This window comes from Lepus europaeus, chromosome 7 (assembly GCF_033115175.1).
Source record: "Lepus europaeus isolate LE1 chromosome 7, mLepTim1.pri, whole genome shotgun sequence".
Lineage (NCBI taxonomy): Eukaryota > Metazoa > Chordata > Mammalia > Lagomorpha > Leporidae > Lepus > Lepus europaeus.
The window spans coordinates 38,648,095-38,669,575 of NC_084833.1; the positions used below are offsets into that span (position 1 = coordinate 38,648,095).

General features: G+C 37.4%; 1 pseudogene; it reads left to right on the forward strand.

Annotated features, from left to right (window-relative positions):
* The window catches only part of LOC133763715 (proteasome subunit beta type-5-like), a 47,803-nt pseudogene extending 41,382 nt beyond the window's left edge, over nucleotides 1-6,421 (forward strand).
* The last annotated feature ends 15,060 nt before the right edge of the window (nucleotides 6,422-21,481 follow it).

A 21,481-nucleotide genomic window follows, 5' to 3' on the forward strand; every position in this document is an offset into this window, starting at 1 on the left:
ACACCTGTGAGTACTGCTCCTTATTTTGGAAGGAGCAAGAAATATTTTTGATTCTTGGTCCTAGGACATCTAGTTATATTTATTGACTGAATAACTGAAACAAGAAGAATCTGGCATTTCAGAAACATTATTGAATTTGGGGAATCCTTTTCTTTAACTCTCAGAGCCAAAATCATCACTTCATTTTTGAGTCCTAAATGAACTGAGTACAATCTTTAGCCTGACATTGATCTGTGAATGTAAAAGCGTAAGTTATCTGCGTTCATACTGACTTTGCTGTTGTGCCAAGTGCTGTTACCTTTTCCAGATGATTTAGGCTTGGAGGAAGAGTTATTTGTGTAACATAGGGGCACTAGGGGTATATGGTTTTCTTTTAAACCATATTATGGACACCGAAGACAAGAATGTGTTTCAAATTGTCATTCATGCTTCTCTGGCTAGTAGTGTCTTCAAAAATTCCATCAGAAATCTATGAGTATATTCAGATGCTGTCTATTGAACCACAGACTTACAGGAGTCCAGAGGTTTAAAGTTCAATTGCTTTCAGTGTTATTCCTTCCTCACCTCCACCTAGCATAATAATTGAAATATTTAACGAGTAGGGTGGTTGGGTATGCCCAATACAAGGGGCAAAATGTTTTTAGGCTAGACACAAAGCAGTATGCCATACCGGTAAGTTTACAGGCTGGATAGTCTAGTCCGTTGTTCTATTCAAAAACCATGACAATCATTAGCAGCAATAAAAATAACACCCCCAAGAACTTACATGACATAACCAAGTTTGCACAGCTAATAGTAAGCAAATAAGAGTAAGAAATTCAGTCTTTTAACTCACCAAGGCAGAAAGATCTAGTGAAGAGAACCTTGGTATGATCAGGGTTTGTGTGTGAGATCTACTACATGGAATGCTAACATATATACCAGAGCAGTGATTTTATATATGTATGTGTATATACTTGTTAAATATTCAAGATGCCAGTAAGAACCTGGTATCTTATATCATAGTGACTAGGTTTGATGCCTGGTTCCAGTTCCTAATTCCAGCTTCCTGCTAATACAGATTGTAGGAGGCAACACTGAGGCTCAAGTAGTTTGGTTCATGCCACCCTTATGAGAGGCACTGAAGACATTTAGGAGTAAACTAGAGAAATGGAGCTCTCTCTCCCTCTCTATGTTTGCCTCTCTGTCTCTCACCCTTTCTGCCTTTCACATAAAAAACCATATTTTAAAATCTTAGAAAATAAACCTTGAAGGATGAATCAATAAACATATTTCAGATGGTTAATATGTATTTCATAAAGCACTGGTGGCACCCAGAAGATAGGAACTATTTAATACTTGTTCAATGCTTATTTGTTAATTTATTTGAATTCCCACATCAACATGCTTCTGATGTTTACTCCTATTTGCAGTGCATTAAATATATTTCTCCATCTTCTTCTTCTTCTTCTTTTTTTTTTTTTTTGACAGGCAGAGTTAGACAGTGAGAGAGAGAGAGAAAGGTCTTCCTTTTCCGTTGGTTCACCCCCCAAATGGCCGCTACGGCCGGTGCGCTGTGGCCGGCATGCTGCGCCGATCTGAAGCCAGGAACCAGGTGCTTCCTCCTGGTCTCCCATGCGGGTGCAGGGCCCAAAGACGTGGACCATCCTCCACTGCACTCCTGGGCCACAGCAGAGAGCTGGACTGGAAGAGGGGCAACTGGGACAGAATCCGTAGCCCTAATGGGGACTAGAACCCCGTGTGCTGGCGCCGCAGGCAGAGGATTAGCCTAGTGAGCTGCAGCACCAGCCCTGATTTCTCCATCTTTTACTGAATTTCAACAAATCATCACTTTCTTTCTTTTGATCTCAGTAAAGTGATTTGTGGTTTCAATATATGAATATCCATATATTTTAGTTTCTACTTACAAATGGCCAAATCATAGATTTTATCACTCGGTCAATAAAAACTTATTAAGCCCCTTTTAATTCTAGCACTTTCATACTTTGTGAGAAATAAAATATACATAGCATAGTTAATGTTCTTTAATTATCTTCAGTCCTGAGATGAAACATTTTCTCAGTTGTGTACTAAGAGATACTAGTAGATTTAAAAGAGGTTAACTAACAAATAACTTGAGGAAACTCTACATCAAACATTTTTTTTTTATTATAGGACTTGAGGGGCCTTTTAAGATATCATGACTGCAGTGAAAGTCTAAAGGAAATGGTGAAATTATATTATGTGGTGACTTTGGAAAACTTCTTTTACCAAAATGCCTGTTCCCATTTATCAGAACTGCAGTATTCCACAGAACTCATTTTGGAAAATGACATAAGTGCTGTGAATCAAAAACAACCAGGCACTCCTCAGTTCTCTGCCTTCAAACAATTCTATGACAAGTTGCTTAACTCTTGTATACCTCTCTTTCCTCAACTTTTAAATAGGGTAGCAAGACTAGATACGACCATCCTTCAGTACTGTATAGAAAAGGAAAAGGGAAGAAAAATGTGACCGTAATTTGGAAAAGTTACTTTAGTATATAATTGCGTGTCCCTTGTAAATGTACTGGAAAAAACTGACAGAAAATGGTTTACAGAATCATACAAACTCGTTTAGTGTGTGCTTTTTGTCGAGGCATTTCCTGTGACGATCATGAAATGTCTTAAAACATTGCTTTCCATAAAAACATAAAAGGAATAGCTATAAATTATCAGGCAAAGATTATAAAGCTTCTAAATCTATCAATATTTACTTAGAATGGTTCTGCTTTCAGCACTATTACTCTGAAAACTTGGTAGAAAACCTTCAAAAGCAGATAGCCTATATTCTTCAAATAATTTCACATATAATTGTATTCATATGTAGAAATAAACAGCATGATGTCATTCTTGGCTGGTCTGTGTGAAACAATAATGTGTTTCACTTAACTCTCAATGCATATTCAATTAAAATAGGGCTTTTTTCTCATCAAAAAGCAATATATAATTGTTTTTAAGTTCTTCACAGAATCATCATGCAAGACCAAAGTATTTATGTATCAATTCTGGGAAATGCATGTAGAAATGTGCATTAGACAGTTCCTTTTTTAAAAAAAAAAAGATTTATTTATTCATTTGAAAGTCAGAGTTACACAGAGAGAGGAGAGGCAGCGAGAGAGAGAGAGAGAGAGAGAGGGAGAGAGTGAGCGAAAGTCTTCCATCTGCTGGTTCACTCTCCAATTGGCTGCAATGGCCAGAGCTGTGCCAAACCAAAGCCAGGAGCCAGGAGCTTCTTCTGGGCCTCCTACGTGGGTGCAGGGGCCCAAGGACTTGGGCCATCTTCTACTGCTTTCCCAAGCCATAGCAGAGAGCTGGATAAGAAGAGGAGCAGCCAGATCTCGAACTGGCTCCTATATGGGAGGCTGGCACTTCAGGCCAGGGCATTAACCTCTTGCACCACAGTGTCAGCCCCTAGACAATTTTAAGTAAATAGAAATTTCCCTTTCAGTATGTCTGAGGGAAATCTTGAGTTGAAAGATTCTCAAATACATTGCTGTTTTCTTGACTTACATTTTTAACTGCCTCTGTGTTTTTTCTAAAATGCTGTCATAGCCAGCAAGGCAAGCAACTGCAACAATGTACTAATCCCCAGAAAATAGAAATAAAATTTTATGGATGGCCAGTGACTAAAATGCATGTAAAGAGCATAGGCAACTTTGCTTTATCCTTCTATGTTGCAAAAGGCGGTGCTTACCTGTGTGAGAAATTTAAAAGCTGCGCTACGAGTTAGGATGAGTTAGATTAGAATCTTAGCATTCTTTTTAGCTATCTGAGCTTGAGGGCAAGCCATGTGATGCTTGAACCTTCATTTTCTCTCTGGTAAGTTGGGGGTACTATTGTGTACCTTAGGGATGTAAAGAAGTACTACATGAGAAAAAATAATTTAATAATTGCTCATATATAGAAGGCATTTAGCACATAATAATTTTAGGAGATGAATTGGGACAAGAAATCCATTCTTTGTACCAGAGGAAGGTAGCAATAGTCTCATCACTTCTGTCATTTATTTTACATGCACTCCTTTAATGAAAAGCAAATCCTTGGAAACAAAAAGAACCAAGGAACATAATGTTTACTGTGGAACTCCAAACACTAACTTCTCTTGCACATATGGGACTTCAGTTTGGTCCTGGAATCTCCTCTGGCTCTACCTTCGAGGACCACCCAGATCAGTCTAAAAATTGGTTCATTTCTCTCTATTGGGAGCCAAGATGAACATATCACCTCTCTGCCATACTCTCTGCCCTGCATGCATACTTTGTGTCATGGCTTGGATAATAGTTTAGATGTCTCCCAAAGGCCCACATGTTATGGCTTCAGTCCCAAGTGCTATGTTAACATATTAAGGATAGAACTTAATCTAATTATGGTGTCTGAAGTTGGGGCCCTTGGAAAGTGACTGGATTGTATTAGGCTGTTGTAGTGAAACCCCCATGAGAAAATCATGGTTGCATTATAGGAGAGATGGTAAGGATACTCCGTGTTTGTTTCCTGGCTCATCCCTCTGCGCAGACTCTGTAGTCTACTGCTCTCAGATCCCAGACTAATGGGACTGCTCATTCACATACTGTGAGCCAAAAATATTCTTCCTTTATAAAGAACTTATCTCAGGTATTTTATTGAAATTAACAAAAAGCTAACTAAAATACCCAAACTGTATGAAAGTTTCCAAGGAGTGAACCACATTTCCTTGAAGATTGTGTATCTTCATGAACCTTCTTTTTCATTTTCAAAGATATAACAATTACTTTCTAAAATATTGTCTATAAGAAATTTCTGCTCATTTTTCATTGATCACTTTAAATTGATTAATATGTTTTTATGATCCTAAAAATCTCCCAAATCCTTGTTATTCAACATTAAAAACTCTACCCTTGGATACAAGATCGTATTTAGTGAGAATATCCCACTGGCTTGCAGAAGACAATATCCCCTCAAGGTAACAATCAGAAGGCAATACCACACACGAAATTGTATTGTGTTTGTGAACTCTGGAGTGGTACTGCTCGGAGCTGAAATTCAAGGTCTGCTGGTTGCTCTGACACTAAATAAGACATTTCACTTCCTTGAATATCACTTTCTTAATTACAGCACAAAGATAATAATATCTTAACATGACTGCTGTGAAATTTAAATTAAAAAAATAGAATCTGAAGCAAAGTGGCTCGGTCAAGCTAAGCCTTCAAGACATGGTGCTGTTATCTGTAAACCAGAGTGGGTTTTTCAGACTTGGAAGCCAATGAATCTGCTGGATTTGGGTCCAGGGAGTCCCAGTGATGGGCTGAGCCTGACTTTGCCTGGCTGGGGCATCCTAGAGGTGCTGGGAATCAAGATGCTTCATGGAACCACCCACAGCCCTGGCCTTCTGTGGGGGAGGCTGAATCCGGAGAGGCCTAGAGGAAACTTTCTGAGCCTGCCTCGAATTTGAAAACCTGACTTTAAGTTTCAAATCCCTGGTAGCAAACACCCCAGCCCCAGGGCACTTTTGCCTAATGATCATTAAGGTGGTATAATAAGAGTGGCTAAGACCATTTTGTATCACATCACCCCACCACTCGCCCACATCCGCTCATCCGCTCTGTACCATCCGCTCTGTACCTCAGCTATATATACACCTCCCTTTTACAATAAAGTGAGACCCTGCTTCGACTGGGCTCCCCATGGCGCCTGATTGTCCCCCGGGTTTGGGGAAGGCTGAGTGGCGGGTGGCGCACTTCCCCTCCTCAGTCAAGGCAAGCTGCAGGCAGCCTGCTTAATTCTCCGGCGGTGGCAAGGAACAGTCACCGCAGCCTTCAAGTTTTGCCATGGCATCATCTCTATGGCTGACTCTCAGGCTACAGCAAGTGCTTACATTGCCTCCCAGACAGTAAAGAAGGTGTAGAGATCAACCCCTACCTACTTACTGGGCACCACGGCTGTGAGTACAGCAGATTGCAGCTTCAGGAAGCAGCTGTTAGCTCGGCATGTTGAATCTATGAGCTTGGCAATAAGGAGTGCATCTCAGTAGCAGCTGCCTCCAAGCTGCTTATCAACATGGTCTATCAGTACAAAGGCATGTAACTGTCCATGGGCATGATCTGTGGCTGGGAAAAGAGAGGCCCAGGCCTCCACCATGTGGACAGTGAAGGGAACCGAATCACCAGAGCAACCTTCTCTGGAGGTTCTTGCTGTGCGTATGCTCATGGCATCACGGATTGGGGCTATTCTTATGAGCTAAAACTGGAGCAAGCCTATGATCTGGCCTGCTGTGCCATCTACCAAGCCTAAGAGATGCCTACTCAGGAGGCACTGTCAACCTCTACCATGTGCAGGATGCCTGGATCCAGGTCTCCAGTGACGATGTAGTTCATCTGCACAACAAGTATAATGGATTCACTAGAGGGAAAGTGGATCCACTTTAGGAAAAGGAGGGCGCTGATGACTGCTTGTGTTTCTTAGGGTGACTATCACTGGTGATATGGATATAGCACCCCTTCCAATATTGGAGGGGTCTATAATTTTATTGATGGTTTTAGAAAGTTCTGGAACATTGACCTCTGTATGGTACCAGTTGTTAGTGAACTGCTGCAGAGTGTGACTATTTGTTTTACTTTCTTGAATGTGGACATTACACTGCTTACCTTACTGGACAGAAAAAAAAAAAAAAAGCTAAGCCTTCAATTACTGTTAACTAAATAGTAATGAAAATTACTTTTGTTAATACTAAAATTACACATAAAGAGATAATAAAATATAAAATTTGGATAAACTGACTTGGGGAAAGGAGAATATTACACTAAATAATTAATCAATTGATAAATTGTAGTTTTGGAAAAAAAACAGACAAAAGGAATTCAGAAGATGCAAATTAGTATATAATGAGAAGTAATCTAATATTCTCCTCCAAAATTTTTTTCTATTTCCTATATATTAAAAACATTCTGCTATTCTTAGGCAAAAATGACTTCAGCTACTTTCTCAGAATGCCTTTTTGTTGTGTTTGTTTATAAGAATTTTAATCTGAATTATCTGCTGTTTTGCATGATTTAAGAAAAGAATGTCTTCTATTGGAGTAGAAATTAAAATGGGATGGTTATTTTACTTTTTATAGGTTTAGTAAATTTTATAACAATCAGAAAAAATCTTTAATTCATTTTAGTAGATTTCTTTCAAAATATGCTTTTTTGAAGTTAATTTTTGCCTTATTAGTTAGAGATACCTGTCTGACGTTTCATTTTTTATAACTTTGCTTCTTTACTGAAACTGAAAATGACAAATTCAATAAAACTTGTTAGATATTCTCATATATAATTTATTTTTTGAACTCCACAACTGTTTGACTGAATCCAAAAATTCATAAATATCAATATAATATTTTCAAATTTTCCATGGTTAAGTTACATGTGGGCACATGATTCCATAATCTCAGTTACTGAGTCTTTAATTACATAATGACTATGGTTAGTGGAATGGAGACTAAAGCAATTTTTTAGCAGGCAGTTAAAAAATAGAATGATTTCATGGACAGACATTCAATGTTGCAATATTTTCAGGAGTAGATAAAGGTATTTGGATGTTATATCCCAAGAATAAAATTTCATCTGGTATATTCAAATAACTGCAATTATTTTTTCTGCACCTAATTTGATTTAAATGTTCAGTTAGCTGTAAATAGGGCAATGATCAAATAAATATCTAATGTTGTTGACACTGATGTTACATAGCTACTTTAGGTACATCATTTCAACTTAGACCATGTTAAATTCATAAGATTTCATTTTCTTTTTCTTTTTTTTTTTTTAAAGATTTATTTTATTTATTTGAAAGACAGAGTTACGGAGAGAGGTAGAGACAGAGAGAGAGAGGTCTTCCATCCGCTGCTTCACTCCCCAATTGGCTGCAATGGCCAGGGCTGCGCCTATCCAAAGCCAGGAGCTAGGAGCTTCTTCCAGGTCTCCCACACAGGTGCAGGGGCCCAAGGACTTGGGCCATCTTCCACTGTTATCCCAGGCCATAGCAGAGAGCTGGATGGGAAGAGGAGCAACCGGGACTAGAACCGGCGCCCATATGGGACGCCAGTGCTTCAGGCCAGGGTGTTAACCCACTATGCCACAGCACCAGCCCCAGGATTTCATTTTCAATCTCTATTTTGTGAGAAGTAGCATCTTCAACTTATTGTACTTTGAAGGGTCTTCAAAAAGCTTCTGGAAAATGTATTTGTAAAAAGAAACTGTGCATGGATTTCAAAAAAGTTTAAGCAACAAAATTTTTAAATAAACTTTTGAAACCTCATTTTTTTTTCTTTTTTCTATGTCCACTATGAAACAAACTTGGGAATAATAAGGTCTGAAAGATCTGACTTACTTTCCTGCCAATTTTATGTACCTGTGGAAAGTGGAAAAATAACCATTATAGTCATGTGGTCATAAGTATAACACCATACCCATAATAAAACATGTTGAAAAATGTTATTTTGAAAGATTTCAGGGATGGCCTACCTTTATCAATTGGTATATTTTTGAAAAGGAAATTGATCTATGTATTAGGAAACATAAAACTGCATCTTGGTCAATCAACTTTTTAGTCTGGAAATGTATGCCCTGTATTAAAACAAATGGTATCTGGTAGAACATATTTACTGCAGTATTATTTACATTAGGAAAAGTTAGAAAGCAATGAAGTTGCCAACAATGACACATTCTAGGTGATTTATGCTTTTCCAATTTAATAAATAAGAAAGAGACACTAATAATGGCAATCATATAAATTATAATACTTGAAACAACAACATATTTGAGATGAAGTGTTTAATGTTTGATAAAGAATCAAAAATGATATTTATCCCTACTTGCAATAATGAAACTATTCATACAATGAGGAATCTGAGCATTGGAGATAGCTGTAAGATTTGAGGTATGGATTATGGGTTGCATTCCTCTGTCCCCCTCTTTTCTTCCTGGCTTCTTTCCTTCCTCCTTTTATATTTACTCCATCACAATTAGATATTATTTGCAAAATAAAATTCAGAGAAAAATAATATTTTGTATCTTTTTTTCAACATATCTTTATTTTCAAAAGACTTTGTATTTTGTTCCATTGATCTATATGTTTGTTTTTGTGCCATACTATGGCTATTTTGATTACCGTAGCTCTGGAATATATTTCAAAGATAGTATGCTATCTCTAGCTTTTTTGTTGTTGTTTATTTTGCTTTGGCTATTCAAGTACTTTTGTGCTTATATATGAATTTTAGGATTATTTATTCTATTTCATTGCTATTTTGACTAAGATTGCATTGAAGTTATGGATAACATTGGACAGTATGGATTAAATATTTTTCTATTTATTTGAGACTTCTTCCATTTCCTTCACCAGTGTTTTATAGTTTATAGTGTAGAAGTCTTTTACTTCTGTAGTTAATTTATTCCTATTTTATTTTATTTTTTGTAGCTACAACAAAGGAAAGGATTATCTTGATGTCTTTCTCAGATAGTCTGCTATGAATGCAACATTACTATTATGTGTTGATTTGAATACTGCTGCTTTACAGATTTTTTTTAATTATAGCAGTTTTTAATGGAAATTTTAAGGTTTTCTATATAAGATTTTATCTTCTGCAAAAAGAGAAAATCTAACATCTTTCCTTCCAAGTTGGATGATTTTTATTTCTTTCTCTTGCCTGATTGCTCTGGCTAAGGCTTTCAGTAATATGTTGCATACAAGTGACAAAAGTGGGAATCCTTTTCTTATTCTAGATCATAATGGAAAATCTTTCCATTTTTCTCTGCTTACCATCATTTTTGGCTGTGAGGTTATCTTATATAGCCTTTAACATGTTGAATTACATTCCTTCTAAGCAAAATTTGTTGACAATCTTTTTTCATGAAGAGACATGGAATTTTAAATGCTCTACTTTTTCTACATCTATTGAAATGATGATGGGATTTTTATCTTTCATTCTGCTAATGTGATGTGTAACTCCTAATCTCATTACACAGTACTATTTACAATAACCAAGATATGGAATAAAAGTAAGTGTCCCTCAGTTAATAAGTAAGCTTTCCTTTTCTTAAAAAAAAATCTTAGTACATATACACAATATAATATTATTCAGGCATAAAAAGAAGGAAAACCATAGGTGATCCCAGAGAGCACATATTTAAGTGAATAAGCCAGACATAGGGAGGTAAAAATGATATTATATCACTTATCTGTTGAGCTCACACAAGTAGAGAGCAGCATAGCAATTACCAGAGGCTGAAGGACAAGTGGGAGACAGGAAAGTAAAAATATTGGTCAACAGTCACAATGTCACACAGTTAAATAGCAAGGATAATTGCTGATGCTCTGTCCTACAGAACACGTAACTAAAGTTAAAAATAATGTATTATATATTTCAAAAATAGCTTTAAAAGGGTTTTGAATGTTGTCTCCATAAAGAAATGATAAATATTTGAGCTGATATGTAATGATTATCTTAATTTAATTACACAATGTATGCATATATCAAAATATCACATTGTACCATATATATGTACAGTTATTATTTATCAATTAAACATAAAACTTTATGTCTACATGAGAAATGAATAATTGATTCATTTTATAATATCAGACAGGAACAATCCTTCATCTAAACTATTGAATACTGGGAAAACATTTAAATATATTTGTTTTAACCATTCATATCATTGTCTTCAATTTTCATGACAATATCTTTGGATGAAAGTAAGCAATGAAATAATACACATATTAAATAGCAAAAAATATGAAAATATTTTCAATATCACTATCTGTCAGGGAGATGCAAATCAAAATCACAATGAGATATCACCTCACCCTGTCAGAACGGCTAAAGCCCAAAACACAAAGAGTAGCAAATGCTAGCAAGGATGTGGAGAAAGGGGGAACACTTATACACTGTTGATGGGAATGCAAATTAGTGCAGCCACTGTAGAAAATAGTGTGGAGACTTCAGTTCATAATTGCTCATAATGATAAGATTAAGAGTCAAAGGGATCACATAAACAAGACTAGTGTCTGCTAATACTAACTGATAGAATTAAAAAGGAGAGAACAATCCAACATGGGAAGCAGGATACACAGCAGACTCATAGAATGGCAGATGTTCTAAACAGCACTCTGGCCTCAGAATCAGACCTTAAGGCATTTGGTTCTGGCTGAAGAGCTCATAAGAGTATTTCAGGCATGGAAAGCCAAAATACTCTGGCAAAAGAAAAAAAAAAGACCTAAATGAAAGATCTCTGTGAGTGAGATCCCAGTGGAAAGAACGGGCCATCAAAGAAGGAGGTACCTTTCTCTGAAGGGAGGAGAGAACTTCCACTTTGACTATGGCCTTGTCTAAATAAGATTGGAGTTGGTGAACTCAAGAAGCTTCCATAGCCTTGACAACTCATGACAAGAGCCTTGGCTGATTACTGATGCGATAAACAAGAGTGTCAATTGTTAAATCAACAACAGGAGTCACTGTGCACTTACTCCCCATGTAGTATCTCTGTCCTTAATGTGTTGTACTATGTGAATTAATGGTATAACTAGTACTCAAACAGTACTTTACCTTCGTGTTTCTGTGTGGGTGAAAACTGTTACTTAGTATATGCTAAACTGATCTTCTGTATATAAAGATAATTGAAAATGAATCTTGATGTGAATGGGATGGGAGAGGGAGCGGGAGATGGGAGGGTTGTGAGTGGGAGAGAGGATATGGGGGGAAAAAGCCACTGTAATCCAAAAGCTGTACTTTGGAAATTTATATTTATTAAATAAAAGTTAAAAAAAATATAAAAGTTATTACTTTGCCATGGGCACAGTAAACAGGCAAAATCTCCCTTTTTTAAACCAAGCAAAGGGAGAGAGTTTTATTATCAACTTAAAATTTAATAAATAAAGTTGTCATCATTTTTGATATAGTTTTCCTCATGGGCATTGTCTACCTCAAAGAAGAACCACTATCAGAACATACCTATGACTACAAATTTTTAGTTTAGGCCACCAAAGATTAAGGTCAGAGCACCCCCTTTGACTTGCATTCTCTTAAAGGTTTCCTCTGGTCTGCGTTAACAAAAACCAGGAGGAAGAGGAAGTTAGCCTGCAGAAGCAATGTAAAGATAGGTGGCAGGCCAATTAATGACTGCTTCACACAGCGATCTGCCATTGAAGGACCCAACAGGTCAGTCCTCTACATTGGTTGTTGATGTGAAAGCCAGGGCTTCAGCAGAACTCAGCTTATGAAGAGCCCTGGCAGCTATGCCAGCCAAGAGTTGGGTCACTCGAAATGGACCTGCCCTGGAGTCAAAGGGCACCTTCTCTTCAAGCCATCTCTCCTCCCAGGCCAGCTAAATAATGGAAGTCAACAAGGTACCTCCCTTATGATGTACCACATGTGAAGAGATAGACAGGTCTGATCCTCATAACTGACAAAGCCTTAAGCCCACTTGATTGTTCTCAAGTCCTTTCTGTCAATTTCTATTTGCCTCTCAATGAAAAAAACTTGCTCATGGTTTAGACTCTTTTCTTAGAGCCTCTAATAATGACTCTGTCCTTGGCTTTAGATCCTGTGAGTTTAAACTGCTTGTCAGATTCATTTTCTATAGACTTAAAAAAGTGAAATTCTAGGTGGCCACGTACATGAAACCTCCAATGCAAGCTGGCACTGCATCCTCTTGGAGAAGCCACTTCCTGCTGGAACCTGTCTTGACTCCCCATCCCAAAGATGCCCCTTTACAGCATGAAGCAGCCAGAGCAGTCATCGCTCAGTTCCCCATAACAGATGTTAGGGTTTTCATCATTGGGAGGTGGGAATGTGAGGAGTCAGATGGGTTAATAGATAGTCAGGGAATCCCAATGGAATTTGGGGTGTAAAATATTTGCTTCCTTCCCCAAAACTTATCTTTAGCAAGAACCAACAGGCTACCATCCTTCCTTTGGAATCTCCAAATTTACCATGCAAATAGCAAGGAAGCACTTCTGGAGCTCACAGCTTATTGTGAAAACAAGTTACCTATCCCACCCTTAGCAGGCCAGACAGGATAGAGAATTGTAAATCATGTCTTTTGATGATTTTTGTCCCTACCTGGTAACTGAATGCCGATCTGTCAAGTTTCTTTTTCCTTCAAAATTGTATTAAAAAGGCCCATTGCCACTAGTCCCTTTGGGTTTATTCCTCTCTTGGAAGTCCCCTCCATGCTGCTTTGGCTGGAGGCCTTTGACTCTAATAAATAATTTTAAATCTAAAAATAAATTGTAGAAGTTGACTTGCCATGCAATCTAGTAATCCCACTGCTTGATATATACTCCAAAGACATAAACATGTTATATCAAAGAGATACTTGCATCACCATGTTTGTAGCAGTGCTATTCACAATAGCCAAAATTTGGAATAAACAAGGTATCCATTATCAGATGAACAGATAAAGAAAATGTGGTGTAATACACACAATGGAATATTGCTCAGCTATTAAAAAGAATGAAATTCTAAAATTTGCAGCAAAGGGCACAACTGGAGAACATCATGTGATTTACATAAGCCAGACACAGAAAGACAAATACCACATGTTCTCCCTTTTATACTGGAGTTAAAATTTTAAGAAAATCAAAGAAAGTAAGAAAGAAAAAGAAAGAAAGAAAGAAAAAAGAAAGAGAGAAAAAAGAAAAAGAAATAAAGGAAGGAAGGAAGGAAGGAAGGAAGGGAGGAAGGAAGGAAGGAAGGGAGGAAGGAAGGAAGGAAGGAAGGAAGAAATGCCTGTATCAGTACTGCTGCAAATATAGTTGTGTGAAACTCTGCTTTATACCTTTGTCAAGCCAATGGTTAAGAATGTTACACTACTATAGTTTTTTTCTTTTTAAAGATTTATTTATTTATTTGAAAGACAGAATTACAAAGAGGAAGAGGCAGGGGGAGAGAGAGAGAGAGGTCTTCCATCCTCTGGTTCACTCCCTAAATGGCTGCAACAGCTGGAGCAGGGCAGATCTAAAGCCAGGAGCATGGAGCTTCTTCTGGGTATCCCATGTGGGTGTAGGGGCCCAAGCACTTGGGCCATCTTCTACTGCCTTCCCAGGCCATAGCAGAGAGCTGGATTGGAAGTGGAGCAGCAGGGATTTGAACTTGCGCCCAGATGAGATAGCAGCACTGCAGGCTAGGGCTTTAACCTAGTGCACCACAGCGCTGGCCCCATATACTACTATAATTTTAATGATGTGTGATTAATTTAAAATTTACTGTATAAGTATGAAAGGGTCATTTTTCCATTCAAATATTGTTTATAGCCATTGTCTATATTCCCACAAAAGCTAGGCTATTTTTGCTTAACTTGTTAAGCTTATTATTCAGTAAAGTATTAAGACATTTTACTGTAATATAAACCTAAAATACGTTATCTCAAAAACAAAAAAAAAAAAAAAAAGGGAAAGGCAGGTAGGAGGGAGAAAAGAGAAAGGAGAGAGGGAGAAAGGAAAACAATATCATTATGTTCTTAGGATTGTATCTACAAACCATATTGGATCTGTCAAAAACTAATTAAAATAATTAAAAAAATAGGGGCCAGCACTATGGCACAGTGGTTTAAAGCCCCAGCCTGTAGTGCCGGCATCCCATGTGGGCACTGGTTCGAGTCCTGGCTGCTCCTCTTCTGATCCAGCTTTCTGCTATGGCCTGGGAAAGCAGTAGAAGATGGCTCAACTCCTTGGGCCCCTGCACCCATGTTGGAGAGCTGGAGAAAGCTCCTGGCTCCTGGTTTTGGATCATCTGAGCTCTGTCCATTGTGGTCATCAGGGGAGTGAACCAGTGAAATGCAGCCTCTCTCTCTCTCTCTCTCTCTCTCTCTCTCTGGATCTCTTTCAAATAAATAAAATGATTATTTTAAAAAAGGCATTTTAACACTGAAAAAATAGAAAAATGAGACAGCAAATAAATTTTGGCTTGAAAAAAAAATCATTCATGTATTGTGAAAGATCAATTATTTTCCAAATTTATTATTTCAAAGACTACATAGTACAAAATTAAGCTAGATAGAACAATAAATCTAATGAACAAAAATTAGTTCAAGAGAATAATTAATATTGATATATATTGTCCAATCTAATAGTCTAAAGATTATTGAAAAACATTTTGGAAGGCAAATTCCAAACATCTGTAACCTGTCTTATGTTAAAATCTCTAATTCTCTATGGTTATTTTGCAAGCTTATTAGAAATCCCCAATTTAACCACATGGATGGTACCAAGGGCATGCTTGCTATGGGAGGATTCTAACTCCGATCTGGCACACTCTCTTTCATTGACTTTGAGAAATTGAATACATATCTCTGGAATTTGTGTTCCTCAATCATGAAATCAGAGAGAGAGAACATAATCTTCCTTTAGCCTTTAGGATCTCAGTATTCACTTATAAGACTCCAAAAATAAAGGCTTTACTTGTGTTTCGTCTTCTGTATGAAGTAGGTGATTACTTACTTTCTTGAGACAGGACTCTGGGCTGGAAGTATTGCCCTTTATCATGTTAGAGATCAACTAAATATTCATTAGGAGCTCAACTGAATCAAGACTTTTTTTTTTCTTTCTGAGAACACTAAATTAAAATTTAGCACATATGTGGTTTCTGATTGTACTATCTCCTTTTTTCTTTCCTTTGTAGGAGTTTGGGACCCTGAAGTTCCAATGTGTTTTGATGATAAACAGAGACCCAAGATATAGGCCATTGGTACCCCATTTGTTGTTCTTGAAATGTTTGGGGAAACGGAAGTTAGTAAGAAGCATCATTAGAAATGCAAACAGGACAGTACAATTCTTTCAAAATAATGTATTTGAGCCCTTTTTTAGTTCAAGAGAAAAATATTATTTTTTTATTAAGACATATTTAATTAGGTAAATTGTTTCCAAAATAAAGTGACATCACTCTTTCCCTTACCAGGGTAGTTTTCTTTGTCTTGTCTTTTATTTCCTTTAGCTCAAACTAATACATCTCATTGAATCCTCGTCAATACATTTTATTTCAAAATTGCATGAAATCGTGCTTTAGAAACATTCCCACAACTTGCTTTCTTCCAACTTGGCTTCTTTGTAAAGCAGCAGTCCATTTTACCTTAAATGACTGTAATAGTTAATGTCTGGTTGGCTTTAAAGAATATTCTGGTTACTAACGAGAGATAGAAATTATTCTGCAACTGAAAACGGGTCTTACTATTTTCTTTTCCCAATCCTCCATGGATTAAGGTCCTTGGAAACCTGATACAAGTTAATAAAAGTTAATAATAAGAACTCATTTTTTTCTGTCCCCACTATAGTTACATTAAAGTATTACCTGAGCATGATGGCATGAAAAACACATTAAATTCTGAAGATTTAATTCTCTACATCATATTCATTTCTATTTATCATTTATCTCTAATTTTCAAACCAACTAAAAACCAGTGCAGAAAATCGACTGAAAATTTGAACTCCAATTCATTGGAAAATATTTCACATGAAAATATGAGTTGACTTTATTACAGCACTACAATTAACTTTATTGGAAATGAAAAACAATCTTAATAATTTTAAATTCTATTATCTTTCTGCTGTTCTGGTTAAACAGAAGCATGGGGATTAAATTTGTTATAGTTATAGTTTATTGCAGTTATACAGTTATATATATATATAGTTATACTATACAGTTATAGTTTATTGCCTTTTCTTGTAATTGATTTGAATAATTTCATAATAATTTTTCTTCTTAAACTACATTATGTGTGATATTTCTGAAATTTACAAGCTAGATAAATCATCTTCAAAATTTCCATCTACATATACAACAGCTCAACTAACAATTTACACAAGAAGAAGAAAATAAACAGTAAATGTCTATATAGTTAATCATCACATCCATCTCTGTAAAGGAGAAAATTTTATAGAAAGCAATTTATATCAAGTTTACAAAAGGCAAATTTCAAACCCGTGTTACAAAATAATTTTGTTTTTATAAAACCTAGGTTGCATTTATATCATGTCCCTTCACTTCCAAATATATTAGTCTATTTTTCATAAGGATAAGAGATTCTTACCTAATCACAGAATAGTTATCAACTTCAAATTTAAAAAATAAATTTTGCTTTGACACAGCATATTTTATCTATAGTCTTTTTTCTAACTTTATCAAGTTAAAAATTGTCTTTTTACACACTGAACTGAGGTGCCTCAGTGTAGGTACCCATTAGTGTTAGGTATACCAGTTAATACACTGGCCCCCATTCCTTGAGGAATGTTATGATAAAGACCATGAGATAGAACTTTCTATGATGTCTACAATGAAGATGTTGATGATATCCACTGCATTCTAAGGCATTCTAAGATGTTGCCTTAACATCCATAGCAGAAACATGGGTTGAATCTCACCACCGGAATTGGCTGTTGCGTGTTGAGAATGTTTTGAAGTTTGCTTTGGCTACCAAGATATTTAAAGCCAGAATTTAGTGGCGATTCTTGCAGTAATGTTTGGTATTTTGTTTTCCTTTGTGCTGTCACAGAAAACAGAAAGACAAATTTATATATTCTCTCTTACTTTCCTACTGTTTTAAATTTCTCATTGGTTCACTTTGTCTTTTTTTAGAAGATTTATTTTAGGCCAGTGCTGTGGCTTAACAGGCTAATCCTCCGCCTTGTGGCGCCGGCACACCGGGTTCTAGTCCCAGTTGGGGCGCCGGATTCTATCCCGGTAGCCCCTCTTCCAGGCCAGCTCTCTGCTATGGCCTGGGAAGGCAGTGGAGGATGGCCCAAGTGCTTGGGCTCTGCACTCGCATGGGAGACCAGGAGAAGCACCTGGCTCCTGGTTTTGGATCAGCGAGATGCGCCAGCTGCAGCAGCCATTGGAGGGTGAACCAACGGCAAAAAGGAAGACCTTTCTCTCTGTCTCTCTCTCTATCCACTCTGCCTGTCAAAAAAAAAAAAGATTTATTTTATTTATTTGAAAGACAGAGATACAGAATGAGGTAGAGACAGAGAGAGGTCTGCCATCAACTGGCTCACTCCCCAGATGGCTGCAATGGCCAGAACTGCACCAATCCGAAGCCAGCAATCAGGAGCTTCTTCCAAGACTCCCCCACAGGTGCAGGGTCCCAAGGACTTGGGCCATCTTCCATTGCTTTCTCAGACTATAGCAGAGAGCTGGTTCAGAAGAGGGGAGCCAGGACTAGAACCAGTGCCCTTATGGATGTTGTCACTTCAGGCCAGGGCTTTAACCTGCTACGACACAGTGCCGGCCCCACTTTGTCTTTTAGTACTTTTATAGTTACCTTATTTTCCTTTGGCTCTAAGCTGGATATAAAAAAGCAATAAATTAACTGAATACACATACATGTAATTAGGTGAATATATATATATATATATATATATATATATATATATATATATATGAAGCAGGAGCATGGTATTATTCCTAGCTACCAGGATTTAACAAAGTATGAAAGCACAAACACAGAAGATGAATGAATAACTGAGCAAAGATTAATGAAGAGAAATACACCTGACTGACCAGGTGAGCATCTAAAGAAAGAACTGAGAGCCCTGTCTGCATTCACACTAGAGTTTTTAATAGAAATTCAGAATGGCCAACAATTTCTTCTCCCATGCACCCCCTTTATGGGGACAGTACTAGTGGAGGGTTTTCTGGATGTTGAATTCATCAAATTCTTCCCAAAAGTTCATAATAGTCCTAGTAGGTCCATTGATGAATGGTGGGGAAGGATTCCCCTAAATTGCCCCCAGGAGAGGTTGGGCCAACCCAACAGGGTTATTGAACAAGGGCAAGATGTATAAATGCTGGTCTACTTACAAGGGTTGATTCTACATTTCTTCGCTCATTCAACCACACACAAGTTTCCATTTTCTTTGGCCCCCTTATATGCTAGGCTAATTTCTACCTGGCTATCTTACATTCCTTCCTCAAGCAAACTAACCCCTAATCTTATGGGGTAGATTTCATGAAGGTCCATATTCTATATTTTCTTCCAGCTGGCATATAGACATAGGGCTGGTTATGGGTATTCTTCTCTTGCTGTCTGTCCTATGATGTTTGAGGATGGGCCTTGGAAGAGACTGCCTTGTGCTGTTGAGAGGGCAGATCACATCTTCCAATGGTATAGGACAAAAGCCCTGCCTTATGACCATCTGGAAATAAATGGATTTTTTTCTGTTAGAGACCAAACAAATGAGTGCATTAAAGACATATGGTATAAAAAGAGGCAGGAAGAGTATGGGAATTATAGGGCCAAGGAGAGACCACAACAAGGATTTCCATAACACACTATTTGGTCTGAAATTCCAATCCTATTTGACCTGGTTCTGGAGTTATCTGGTCTCATCCAAATAATGGAGAATATGGTTTTATATTTATATAGTTTGAATGACTCAAAAACATTCCTGGATAATGCACACATGCCCCTCCCAAGGCAGCCGTTAGCATGTCTAACTGCCTGCCTGTTTTGAATGACTAAGGTTAACAATCCAAGTACAGGATCCCTAGTCATGGCAGCCTTTAACTGGGCAAAGAATGTGTCTTCTTTCCCAAAGGAGGGGGCCCTGTTGTGTCTTCCTCTAGGTGATTTACTATTTCCTCATACCTAGGGATTTTTAACTTGTTAGTATGAGAAATATCCAGAGCTGTATTAAGGTTGCAGGAGTAGGAATTTGTTGCATGCCAGTCTTTACTCCCCAGAGTTGAGGATTAACCATAAATAGTTTACTTTCTGACATACCAGTTGTGATTTTTGTTTGGACATCTGGTAGTTACATCATTTAGGAAGTTAAGGGTGCTAGCCAAATGCCCAAAATTGGAGTCTCAGGTGGGGAGATAAGCAAAGCATCTATATTTTAAATCATTTTTCCACCCCTAAGAAACTGGTCCTTTGCATACTCCACAAGTGTCTGCCCAAACAGGTGTAGGTTATCTATAAATCCTTGTGGCAGTACGGTCCATGGTAACTGCTACTTTATGTCCTGGTTGCTAACCATTTAGGAGTAAATAGGAATTGGCTTTTCAGGCTTAACTAGTATCATCATGTACCCCATAATTTTACTCACCACATAATCTCACCATCTAGCATCTGTATTACTGCATAACCCATCTCCAGCCATTTCTAAGTTTCTTTTTGAGATCTTCCCTTTTTTCCCTGGCTGGACCTCCCTTTTTGATCCATATTTCAACTTGGCAATGTCTGGCTCTTTAATGTTTAGCTTGCCTGAGTCTTTGTGAGTCCACTTTAAAAATCTAGCCTGCATGCCAACACTGGGTTTGAGCAGGGCAAAAGTGCCTGTTCACCTGTTTTACCTTTCTCTTTACTTGGCTGCATCTCTAAAGAAGTGTGTGTGAATCTCTTGCATGCCTACTGGGCATCTCCCTGTCCCAATTGTGGATGGTCAGCCAGGATTCCTCATGAGTGCAATGTCCCAACCCCTATGGGGTGAGTGATACTTAATTCTTGGAGTCAAGACATGCTAGGTATCTGGAAGGATTGAGGGAAGTAGTGCAGCAAGGGTATGCAGCCATCTCCCTATCTTAGTGCCAACTCAGCCACGATCAGATGCTGTGAGAACAATGGAGATTGCACACATCCCCAATCACCCTAACCATCACATATCCAACATAACGTTCAGGGCAAGCTGTCTGATATAAAGTAGTGGGGATGGGTCTGCTCTGGAACAATTTTTCATCAACAGAGACTGACCCTGGCAACTAAACATCAGACCTTATATAAACATAACAGGCTCGCTGACTATATATTTTACACAATCTAAATTAAGTCAAACAACTAATATTTCTCCAAGTTGAGAGTTCCAGGGATACAATTGGAAGTACCAAAGTCAGAAGACTCATTTTACAACTTTAGAAAGAATTTTCAGAGGTTCAAACTATTTGGACCACATAAAAATACTAATGCATTTAACCTGAGAATGCTAATCAAAGTTATAGTCCTGATCTAATCAGAGTTAAGATGCTCTAATATGAAAAATAGGCAGATGATTTTATTCTCCCAATCAAGACTCAATAATGATAATAGAAGAACATAAGAAACCTTTCTTTAAGACTCACAAAATTACTTTAACCTAAGTCAGCTACAAAAACATAGAAAAAATACTATATTAACAGGATTAGCATGCGACATTAACATATGAACCCACTACTTAGGATAGTTAATTGTGTCATGGAAAATAGGTAGAGAATCAGGTAATATTGTTATCTGGACATCTAAGATACAGGAACCAGCTTTAAAATAATCCCCTAATCTCATCTAATTTAATCTCACACAGTATTCAACTTCCACAATCATACAATAAATTTATTCCTTCAGTTCTTCTTTCTGTCAAAAAGTGTTCTCTTAACCTTCCATTGCTAAGAATACATTTTCAGGGCCAGTTAAGCCACCACCTGTGATGCTGGCATCCCATTTGGACACCAGTTTAAGTCCTGGCAGGTCTACCTCTCTCTCTCTCTC